We start from the raw sequence: 12,054 nt of genomic DNA on the forward strand, positions 1-12,054 counted from the left end.
GCAACGTGGGTCCCCCCTCCAATGGGCTCACCACCCATAGCAGAGGTCATAGAGGTCGGGTGCGATGTGAGCTGGGCGGCAGCCGAAGGCAGGGCACTTGGCGGTCCGATCCTCGGCTACAGAAGCTAGCTCTTGGGACGTGGAACGTCACCTCGCTGGGGGGGAAGGAGCCTGAGCTAGTGCGCGAGGTGGAGAAGTTCCGGCTAGACATAGTCGGACTCACTTCGACGCACAGCAAGGGCTCTGGAACCAGTTCTCTCGAGAGGGGCTGGACTCTCTTCCACTCTGGCGTTGCCGGCAGTGAGAGGCGACAGGCTGGGGTGACAATTCTTGTTGCCCCCCGGCTCAGAGCCTGCATGTTGGAGTTCAACCCGGTGGACGAGACGGTAGCTTCCTTCCGCCTTCGGGTGGGGGAACAGGTCCTGACTGTGGTTTGCGCTTAGGCGCCAAGCCGCAGCTCAGAGTACCCACCCTTTTTGGATTCACTCGAGGGAGTACTTGAGAGTGCTCCCCCGGGTGATTCCCTCGTTCTACTGGGGGACTTCAACGCTCATGTTGGCAGCAACAGTGAAACCTGGAGAGGCGTGATTGGGAAGAATGGCTGCCCGGATCTGAACCCGAGTGGTGTTTTGTTATTGGACTTTTGTGCCCGTCACAGATTGTCCATAACGAACACCATGTTCAAACATAAGGGTGTCCATATGTGCACTAGGCACCAGGACACCCTAGGCCGCAGTTCCATGATCGACTTCGTAGTTGTGTCGTCGGATTTGCGGCCTCATGTTTTGGACACTCGGGTGAAGAGAGGGGCGGAGCTTTCTACAGATCACCACCTGGTGGTGAGTTGGCTGCGATGGTGGGGGAGGATGCCGGACAGACCTGGCAGGCCCAAACGCATTGTGAGGGTTTGCTGGGAACGTCTGGCAGAGTCTCCTGTCAGAGAGAGTTTCAATTCTCACCTCCGGAAGAACTTTGAACATGTCACGAGGGAGGTGCTGGACATTGAGTAAGAATGGACCATGTTCCGCGCCTCTATTGTTGAGGCGGCTGATTGGAGCTGTGGCCGCAAAGTGTGGTTTTCGTCCTGGTCGTGGAACTGTGGACCAGCTCTATACTCTCGGCAGGGTCTTTGAGGGTGCATGGGAGTTTGCCCAACCAGTCTACATGTGTTTTGTGGACTTGGAGAAGGCATTCGACCGTGTCCCTCGGGAAGTCCTGTGGGGAGTGCTCAGAGAGTATGGGGTATCGGACTGTCTGATTGTGGCGGTCCGCTCCCTGTATGATCGGTGCCAGAGTTTGGTCCGCATTGCCGGCAGTAAGTCGGACACGTTTCCAGTGAGGGTTGGACTCCGCCAAGGCTGCCCTTTGTCACCGATTCTGTTCATAACTTTTATGGACAGAATTTCTAGGCGCAGTCAAGGCGTTGAGGGGATCTGGTTTGGTGGCTGCAGGATTAGGTCTCTGCTTTTTGCAGATGATGTGGTCCTGATGGCTTCATCTGGCCAGGATCTTCAGCTCTCACTGGATCGGTTCGCAGCTGAGTGTGAAGCGACTGGCATGAGAATCATCACCTCCAAGTCCGAGTCCATGGTTCTCGCCCGGAAAAGGGTGGAGTGCCATCTCCGGGTTGCGGAGGAGACCCTTCCCCAAGTGGAGGAGTTCAAGTACCTCGGAGTCTTGTTCACGAGTGAGGGAAGAGTGGATTGTGAGATCGACAGGCGAATCGGTGCGGCGTCTTCAGTAATGCGGACGCTGTATCGATCCGTTGTGGTGAAGAAGGAAGGAGCTGAGCCGGAAGGCAAAGCTTTCAATTTACCGGTCGATCTACGTTCCCATCCTCACCTATGGTCATGAGCTTTGGGTTATGACCGAAAGGACAAGATCACGGGTACAAGCGGCCGAAATGAGTTTCCTCCGCCGGGTGGCGGGGCTCTCCCTTAGAGATAGGGGGGGGGCTCAAAGTAAATCCGCTGCTCCTCCACATCGAGAGGAGCCAGATGAGGTGGTTCGGGCATCTGGTCAGGATGCCATCCGAACGCCTCCCTAGGGAGGTGTTTAGGGCACGTCCGACCGGTAGGAGGCCACGGGGAAGACCCATGACACGCTGGGAAGACTATGTCTCCCGGCTGGCCTGGGAACGCCTCGGGATCCCCCGGGAAGAGCTGGACGAAGTGGCTGAGGAGAGGGAAGTCTGGGTTTCCCTGCTTAGGCTGCTGCCCCCGCGACCCGACCTCAGATAAGCGGAAGAATTTGGCTAATCAGTCTCGTCTAATTTGTCTCCCAGTAGCGCTCAAAGTCACGCGTCAACTGTCTAATCAAAACGTGTTTATATCTTGACTAAACGAAGCAGGAACAATCACATGTAACAATAAATCAAGTCTTTATTGATTAACTAAAGGCCTTAGTGGCCACATGCATGGACAGCACCTTTTAGCTCTTATTTCAAAATTGTGTACACTACTGAATTGGGGTCTTATGGCCGCTTATGTGGACACTTATACTGTCATCTGGTGGTGTCAGAAGAGTATAACATACAATGGAATTTGGAAAAAAAAGTGTAAAATAAAGAATTAGCATGTCACTAAACATGAAGTACACGTTTGTTACTTATGGACTAATAAGTACATCATATAAAAAGATGATTCTTAGTTTTTATTCTAATTAGGGTTCAATAAGCCCAAATAGCAAAGAGAAGTTAAAAAAAGCATGTAAACAAACAGCTTGGGCCTTAAGAGGTTAAACAGCACAATTGCGGTTCTTCCGCGTAGCTCAGACCTACTTCCTGTTTGTGTCGATTGCGCTAAGCCTTCTTAGTAATGTAGTATATGAACATTTATCAACAAACCAGCGTCCTCAGTTTGCATGTACTGTATCTACATATTTATTTGACATGTATTTATCCACGGTAAGGCAACAAATATAAGCTTTTCAATTGCAATGCTGACCTAGCAAAGAGCAACACAGTGGTGCAAGGGTTATTCATTGTGCAACACAAAAAAAAGGTAATGGGCTTGACTCCCAGTCTCTGGGTCTTTCAGTGTGGAGTTTACATGTTCTCAAGTGACTGTGTGGGTTCCCTCCGAGTACTATGGCTTTCTTCCACCTCCGAAGACATGCACCTGGGGATAGGTTGATTGGCAACACTAAATTGGCCCTAGTGTGTGAATGTGAGTGTGAATGTTGTCTGTCTATCTGTGGTGGCCCTGTGATGAGGTGGCGACTTGTCCAGGGTTTACCCTGCCTTCCGCCCGGGTGCAGCTGGGATAGGCTCCAGCTCACCCATGACCCCCACAGGGGATGAGCGGCAGAAAATGGATGGATGGATGGATGGATGGATGGATGGATGGATGGACCTAGCAAAGAGGAAGCATTTAAATGTTAAAGAAGATGAAGTGTGATGATAACCTCTCATTGTTTCTCATCTACCAACAAAAAATAGCACTATAGATCGCTCTTCAAGGCCTACTGAAATGAAAGTTTTTTTATTTAAACGGGGATAGCAGATCCATTCTATGTGTCATACTTGATCATTTTGCGATATTGCCATATTTTTGCTGAAAGGATTTAGTAGAGAACATCGACGATGAAGTTCGCATCTTTTGGTCGCTGATTAAAAAAAGCCTTGCCTGTACCGGAAGTAGCGTGACGTCGCAGGTTGAAGGGCCCCTCACATTTCCCCATTGTTTACACCAGCAGCGAGAGCGATTCGGACCGAGAAAGCGACGATTGCCCCATTAATTTGAGCGAGGATGAAAGATTTGTGGATGAGGGACGTGAGAGTGAAGGACTAGAGTGCAGTGCCGTGCTCGCTCTGACCGTAACTTAGATACAAGGGTTCATTGGATTCCACACTTTCTCCTTTTTCTATTGTGGATCACGGATTTGTATTTTAAACCACCTCGGATACTATATCCTCTTGAAAATGAGAGTCGAGAACGCGAAATGGACATTTACAGTGACTTTTATCTCCTAGACAATACATCGGTGAAGCACTTTAGCTACGAAGCTAACGTGATAGCATCGTGCTTAAATGCAAATAGAAACAAAAGAAATAAGCCCCTGACTGGAAGGATAGACAGAAGATCAACAATACTACTATCAGGAGACACCGAACCAAACACTGGACCTCTAACTACACGGTTAATGCTGTGCCGCCTGTCGAAGCCTAGCAATGCTGTTGCTAACGACGCCATTGAAGCTAACTTAGCTACGGGACCTCGTCAGAGCTATGATAAAAACATTAGCGCTCCACCTACGCCAGCCCTCATCTGCTCATCAACACCCGTGCTCACCTGCGTTCCAGCGATCGACGGCGCGACGAAGGACTTCACCCGATCATCGATGCGGTCGGCGGCTAGCGTCGGATAGCGCGTCTGCTATCCAAGTCAAAGTCCTCCTGGTTGTGTTGCTGTAGCCGGCCGCTAATACACCGATCCCACCTACAGCTTTCTTCTTTGCAGTCTTCATTGTTCAATAAACAAATTGCAAAAGATTCACCAACACAGATGTCCAGAATACTGTGGAATTTTGCGATGAAAACAGAGCTGTTTGTATTGGATACAATGGTGTACCAATACTTTCGGTTCAACCATTGACGTCACGCGCAAACGTCATCATATCGAAACGTTTTCAGCCGGAAGTTTGCCGGGAAATATAAAATTGCACTTTATAAGTTAACCCGGCCGTATTGGCATGTGTTGCAATGTTAAGATTTCATCATTGATATATAAACTATCAGACTGCGTGGTCGGTAGTAGTGGGTTTCAGTAGGCCTTTAACGGTTTACAAGTAAATGTGTTGGAACATAAATGAATGTTTAAGAAGGACAAACAGATTCTTAGTGCAAAGCATACACAGAGAATGTCTGCAACATACAGACGACAGAGCAGACAGCGGACAAAAATTAAGCCTTCGGTTGTGTTTCTTTTGATAATTATAATTAAGTGTTACGTGGAACAAGTGGAAGAAAATGGATGGATTGATGGATTATTAGTTATAGTCAACTAAAATAGTACATTGGGCTCTAAGTATGTGCTTTTACTGCCATCTAATGAGTGTGTGTTATAAAACAAGTAAAATAAAATCATGTGTAATTAGACAGTATTGAAATCAGACGGACTGTTAGTGTGTGTGTGAAAGTTGTGTAGCTTATAAAGACTTTAAATGCATATATTCGTATAAATCATAAAATGAATATTGTCCCTACATCGTGGATTTGGAACTTAATTTGTAGAGGTGTGGATTTTTGGCTACCTAACGATTTGATCCGATTCCAATTACAGATTCAGAATCAATTTTCAATTCAGCACAATCCTCAATTCACACCAATGTTCGAAACGTATTAGTTGGTATAATAATTGCAATGAAATGTTTTTCAAAACAGGTTACAAGTTAGTTAAGCTCCTTCTGGTTGCATTGAGATGGCCTAAAAACACATTTAAAAAAATAAATTCTTTGTTTTGTTTTTTTTTACAAAAAAGTGCCAGCAAATAAATATAAAGTGGCCATAATTTTAATGTAAATAATCATATTGCTTGTTATTATTCACTTAATGATGACTATAAATCAGTCAAGTTTCCTTTACTTCAGAGTGTAAGGTAGCGCTTACCTGATGCACATTGAATTATCATCAGTGGACACTACGACTCATAACAATACTTCATTATTACTAAGGTTTTATTATAATTAGCACATCTCCTGGAAGTTAAATCTCTCCAAGTCTTACTAGTGATGGCTCTGTTACTAACTTTAATTGAATGTACTTGAACGCACCACAGTCATGGGCAATGAGATGCAAAACAGAAATTGTACATAATTTTCTCTCATGCCACCACAGATATATTTGTTATATTTTTACCTTCCTTCTACAGTTGTGCAATGTGAAAATGCATAAAGTTGAGCATATGACATCAGTGTTGAGCGATGAAATGGAATACGGTGTCACTACGGAAGACTCAATCAGTCCATGCATGCGCAAAGCCTTCGTCACTTAGTCAACTTGTTTTACGGCAATTATGTTCGTGCACGTCGTCACTGTTGTCACGGTACACTTTTTTTACTTCAATAACAATGTCAAAAAGATTACATACAAAACAAAAGTTTTTAAAAATATGTTATTAATTTTGAAACCGTATGGATCTGTACAAAAACCTGAACGATGTGTTCAACAGCCCTAAATGGCAAATACATCTACAATATTATTATTTTTTTAAAGCTTTATTCATATGAAATACATTAATTCAAATTACTGACAATATAAAATTGATGTTTAGTTATATAGCAGATATACATTTGTCTGCCTTTTTGTTATCCTGCAGATAAAGATGTAGGTGAAGTGCCTCATTTAGAAATGTTGAATTGAATAAAAAGTGACTTATTGGAATTCAGTTGCAGTAACATGTCATTCAGTGCAATGACAGTAAAGTGAAAGGAGAGATTGAAATTGTAGAGACGCAATGCCCAGCAGAGATGTAGGGAATGAATAAAAATTTTGTTCCAAGTGATTTTTGTTCTGTATTATGACTCATCAAACTCACATAAAAACCTGTATAGTCATCCTTGCCCATTATGAGATTATTGTTTTTTTGCCCAATCAATGAAGCAGTTTGTGCTTTCTGGGGCTGTACTTATCAAGCTTCTTAGAATTACTCCTAAGAAGTCTGCTAAGAGTTGACTTAAGAGTAAATAAATTATTCGCTGAAAGCTGCACTTAAAAGTTAGTTATCAAGCGTCTTACTCACACTTTCAGCGAAGTGTAGGACTGAATCTTAAGTGTCACACTCAGAGCTGAATTACGACATTACTATGTGCCGTAAACGGAATTTTAGGTGACGTCATTTCTGTGTCCATAGAAATGACCAATCACGGAAGGGAATCCCTTGTCTAAGAATAAAGAAATATCTTAGAAATATTTAAGTGGACAATGGGAGTGTATATTTTCACAATAAACTACAAAATAATACAAAACAAACAAACAATATTGGCAATGAATCAAAAATAAATGTTTCCTTTTATTGTTGCACCTTTCCTGCTTCCTGCTCCCAGACCGTAACAAAGAGGCAGGGGAGACACTTCTCCAGGATGTATGCTCGGGGCAACACCCTTCACTTTACCCGGCAGTGGGTCTCCACAGCGGACAACTTTAGAGTGAATGATGAGTCCGGCGATTAGTTGCAAATCTTGCTTTATTGATTGCTTGCACACAGCCAATCCAACACAAAACAAACTAGTCCCCGCTCGCACTCACAATACTGCTCCCTCTCTTCTCTCGCCCACACACTCACTGACGTCACTCACCTCACATGCTGTAACCTAGCGTATGTGTGTGCCACACACATACGTTACTCTCATAACATTTTCTTTCCAATTCCTTAATTAGGCAACTAATTTGAAACTGTTGTGGGTGGCTCTATATACACTAGTCCACTGCAGCCACATGCAGAAATCAACAAGGAATCGAGAATTATTAAATCTGTGACAAAAATAATACCTGCTCTGTCTAAACGATACCGTTTGATCAGCTGCTCGTCATCAAACAAAGATGAACGTTCGCGCACGTCTCTCGCCTCAGTGCCATCCCCTGCTGGCAACTCCTAACCACTTAAGACACCTCTGAAGGTCTGTTAAATATCGTGGAGAGTAGGAGTGATTCTTAGACTTAAGAACGTTGATAAAAAGCTTTTATTCTTAAGTTTGAGAGTAGGACTAAATTTCGCAAATTTTCAGGACTTAAGTGTAAAATGGCACTCTAAGAAGCTTGATAAGTACGGCCCCTGGTCTGTAATTCAAATTGACAAGCATTGCTAATGGACTTAAGTGTGTATATATACATTTAGAGGACTAAGTGAAGTGTCATTCATTCAGTGATAATGTTTTTTTGTCAAATATATAGTATGTACAGTATATCACAAATTTGATTTTTTTTTTACTTAAAGGCCTACTGAAACCCGCTACTACCGACCACGCAGTCTGATAGTTTATATATCAATGATGAAATCTTAACATTGCAACACATGCCAATACGGTCGGGTTAACTTAAAAAGTGCAATTACTTCCGGTTGAAAACGTTTTATTATGCTGACGTATGCGTGTGACGTCACAAGGGCAAGGGAAGTATTCGGAGCCCGTAGAATCCTATACAAAAAGCTCTGTTTTCATTTCATAATTCCACAGTATTCTGGACATCTGTGTTGGTGAATCTTTTGCAATTTGTTTAATGAACAATGGAGGCTGCAAAGAAGAACGTTGTAGCTGGGATCAGAGTATTAGCGGCTGGCTGTAGCAACACAACAAGGACTACTTACTTGGATAGCAGACGCCTAGCCGATGCTAGCCGCCAACCCCACGGATGATCGGGTGAAGTCCTTCGTCGCGCCGTCGATCGCTGGAACGCAGGTGAGCACGGGTGTTGATGAGCAGATGAGGGCTGGCTGGCGTAGGTGGAGCGCTAATGTTTTTATCATAGCTCTGTGAGGTCCGGTTGCTAAGTTGCTAAATTAGCTTCAGCGTCATTAGCAAAAGCATTGTTAAGCTTTGCCAGGCTGAGAATTATTAACCGTGTAGTTACATGTCCATGGTTTAATAGTATTGTTGATCTTCTGTCTATCCTTCCAGTCAGGGATTTATGTATTTTGTTTCTATCTGCATTTGAGAACGATGCTATCACGTTAGCTCCGTAGCTAAGTGTGTCACCGATGTATTGTCGTGGAGATAAAAGTCACTGTGAATGTCCATTTCGCGTGGTCGACTCTCATTTTCAAGAGGATATAGTATCCGAGGTGGTTTAAAATACAAATCCGTGATCCACAATAGAAAAAGGAGAAAGTGTGGAATCCAATGAGCCAGCTTGTGCCTCACTGCCTCTCTAGTCCTTCACTCTAACGTTCCTCATCCACGAATCTTTCATCCTCGCTCAAATTAATGGGGTAATCGTCGCTTTGTCGCTCCGAATCTCTCTCGCTCCATTGTAAACAAAGGGGAATTGTGAGGAATACTACCTCCTGTGACGTCACGCTACTTCCGGTAAAGGTAAGGCTTTTTTTTATCAGCGAGCAAAAGTTGCGAACTTTATCGTCGATTTTCTCTACTAAATCCTTTCAGCAAAAATATGGCAATATCGTGAAATGATCAAGTATGACACATAGAATGGATCTGCTATTCCCGTTTAAATAAAAAAAATTCATTTCAGTAGGCCTTTAAGGAGGACATTACTTATATGAAATGTTATGTATCCATATAAAACCCACAAGGCCACTTGATGCAGTTTCACATTTTTATTAGAACAAACATTTTATCCTTACAGCCTATTTTGTCAACTACTGAATGTCAGCACTAGTGGTTTCCAGTCCACCCACTTGTTATTAGCATTCTTAAATTTCCTATTAACGGCCTTAATCCATTTTATTTTCATGTCTGGATCTTTTGGAAACGGGTACTGTTTGAATGGGGGATCACAAACACATTTTCCTAAGTCAGAATAGCACTCATGAATGTCACACATAGTTTGTTTCCATCTTGTGAGGTGATATGATAAATATACGTACACGACACAGAATAAACAATAATTCAGAAATATATCTACTTCTATTCACGCTAAAGAGTAAAAACAAACCACGAACTGACGAAGTTTACTAAAAAAGTATGGAGTCGTTTGGCTTTGTTTATCGCTCACAAACTTTGACCTCGACAAATTGGACATGCGCAGAAGCCAACTTGGAACTGGTCCATCCTCGAAAAGGTCCATTGTCTTCGGCATATTGAAAAATATACACGACGCGGAATAAAAAATAATTCAGAAATATATCTACTACTATTCACGCTAAAGAGTAAAAACACACCACGAACTGACGAAGTTTACTAAAAAAAAGTATGGAGTCACTTGGCTTTGTTTATCCCTCACGAACTTTGACCTCGATAAATTGGACATGCGCAGAAGCCAACTTGGAACTGGTCTATTTAATCGTATTTACCAGTATTAATATCATTCATGGAAAACAAGTCTAACCTACCCCTAAAAGTGGATGTTCAGCGTCGCTGCTTCCTGGCTGCGTGCAGTATGTACAATATGCATTCGGGATGATGACGACAGGCGAGTGCAATGTTGTCAACTTTTCATCACATCTTTAGCTTAAAGGCCTACTGAAATAACATTTTTTTATTTAAACGGGGATAGCAGATCCATTCTATGTGTCATACTTGATCATTTCGCGATATTGCCATATTTTTGCTGAAAGGATTTAGTAGAGAATATCGACGATAAAGTTGCAACTTTTGGTCGCTGATAAAAAAAGCCTTCCCTGTACTGGAAGTAGCGTGACGTCAACAGTTGAAAGGCTCCTCACATTTCCCCATTGTTTTCAATGCAGCTAGAGCGATTCGGACCGAGAAAGCGACGTTTACCCCATTAATTTGAGCGAGGATGAAAGACTCGTGGATGAGGAAAGTTAGAGTGAAGGACTAGAATGCAGTGCAAGACATATCTTTTTTCGCTCTGACCGTAACTTAGGTACAAGCTGGCTCATTGGATTCCACACTCTCTCCTTTTTCTATTGTGGATCACGGATTTGTATTTTAAACCACCTCGAATACTATATCCTCTTGAAAATGAGAGTAGACATCGCAAAATGGACAATAACAGTGACTTTTATCTCCACGACAATACATCGGCGAAACACTTTACCTACGGAGCTAACGTGATAGCATCATGCTTAACTGCATATAGAAACAAAAGAAATAAACCCCTGACTGGAAGGATAGATAGAAAATCAACAATACTATTAAACCATGGACATGTAACTACACGGTTAATGCTTTCCAGCCTGGCGAAGGTTAACAATGCTGTTGCTAATGACGCCATTGAAGCTAACTTAGCAACCGGACCTCACAGAGCTATGCTATAAACACTAGCTATCCACCTATGCCAGCCAGCCCTCATCTGCTCATCAACACCCGTGCTCACCTGCGTTCCAGCGATCGACGGTGCGACGAAGGACTTCACCCGATCACAGATGCGGTCGGTGGCCCGGAGACGGAGGAAGTTAAGGTGAGTTCGGCAGCTAGCGCGTCTGCTATCCATCTCTCAGTCCTCCTGGTTGTGTTGCTGTAGTCCGTCGCTAATACACCGATCCCACCTACAACTTTCTTCTTTGCAGTCTTCATTGTTCATTAAACAAATTGCAAAAGATTCTCCAACACAGATGTCCAGAATACTGTGGAATTTTGAGATGAAAACAGAGTTTTTTGTATAGGATTCAATGTGTCCGCATACTTCCCGTTTCAACGATTGACGTCTCGCGCATACTTTAACATACATAGACATTTTCAACCGGAAGTTTAGCGGGAAATTTAAAATTGCACTTTATAAGTTAACCCGGCCGTATTGGCATGTGTTGCAATGTTAAGATTTCATCATTGATATATAAACTATCAGACTGCGTTGTCGGTAGTAGTGGGTTTCAGTAGGCCTTTAAGGATTGCTTCATTCATTCAGCAGGTGTCGTTATAAACAAGACAGCGATTAATTTTCCCTCAGCGACCGATGGTGGCAAAAGTGGCGCACTGCATTAGAAATCAGCGAGAGCAGCCAGACGAAGAAGAAGGGACTTTGCAGCGACCAATCAAATGAGCTCCGGGGAGCGCGGGGCGTGGTCATCCCTGCTCTGCGCTAGGGTTTCTAAACTCACTGACAGCCAGGTAGAACGAATTGATTGATTGATTGAAACTTTTATTAGTAGATTGCACAGTTCAGTACATATTCCATACAATTGACCACTAAATGGTAACACCCGAATAAGTTTTTCAACTTGTTTAAATCGGGGTCCACGTAAATCCCTTCACTATAAAAGTGGGTGACATTGTTATCACCAGGAAAGATGAGGTCACCTACCTAGGTTCCATTCTAGAGGCTAATCTTTCCTGTGATAAAATGGCAACCAAGGTAATCAGAAAGATCAACCAACGAACGAGATTTCTCTACAGAATCTCCTCTCTGGTCAACAAAAGCACCTTGAAGATTCTGGCGGGAACTCTCGTTCAACCCTTTTTCGATTACGCTTG

Source organism: Entelurus aequoreus, linkage group LG05, assembly GCF_033978785.1.
Source record: "Entelurus aequoreus isolate RoL-2023_Sb linkage group LG05, RoL_Eaeq_v1.1, whole genome shotgun sequence".
In the NCBI taxonomy this organism is placed as follows: Eukaryota; Metazoa; Chordata; class Actinopteri; order Syngnathiformes; family Syngnathidae; genus Entelurus; species Entelurus aequoreus.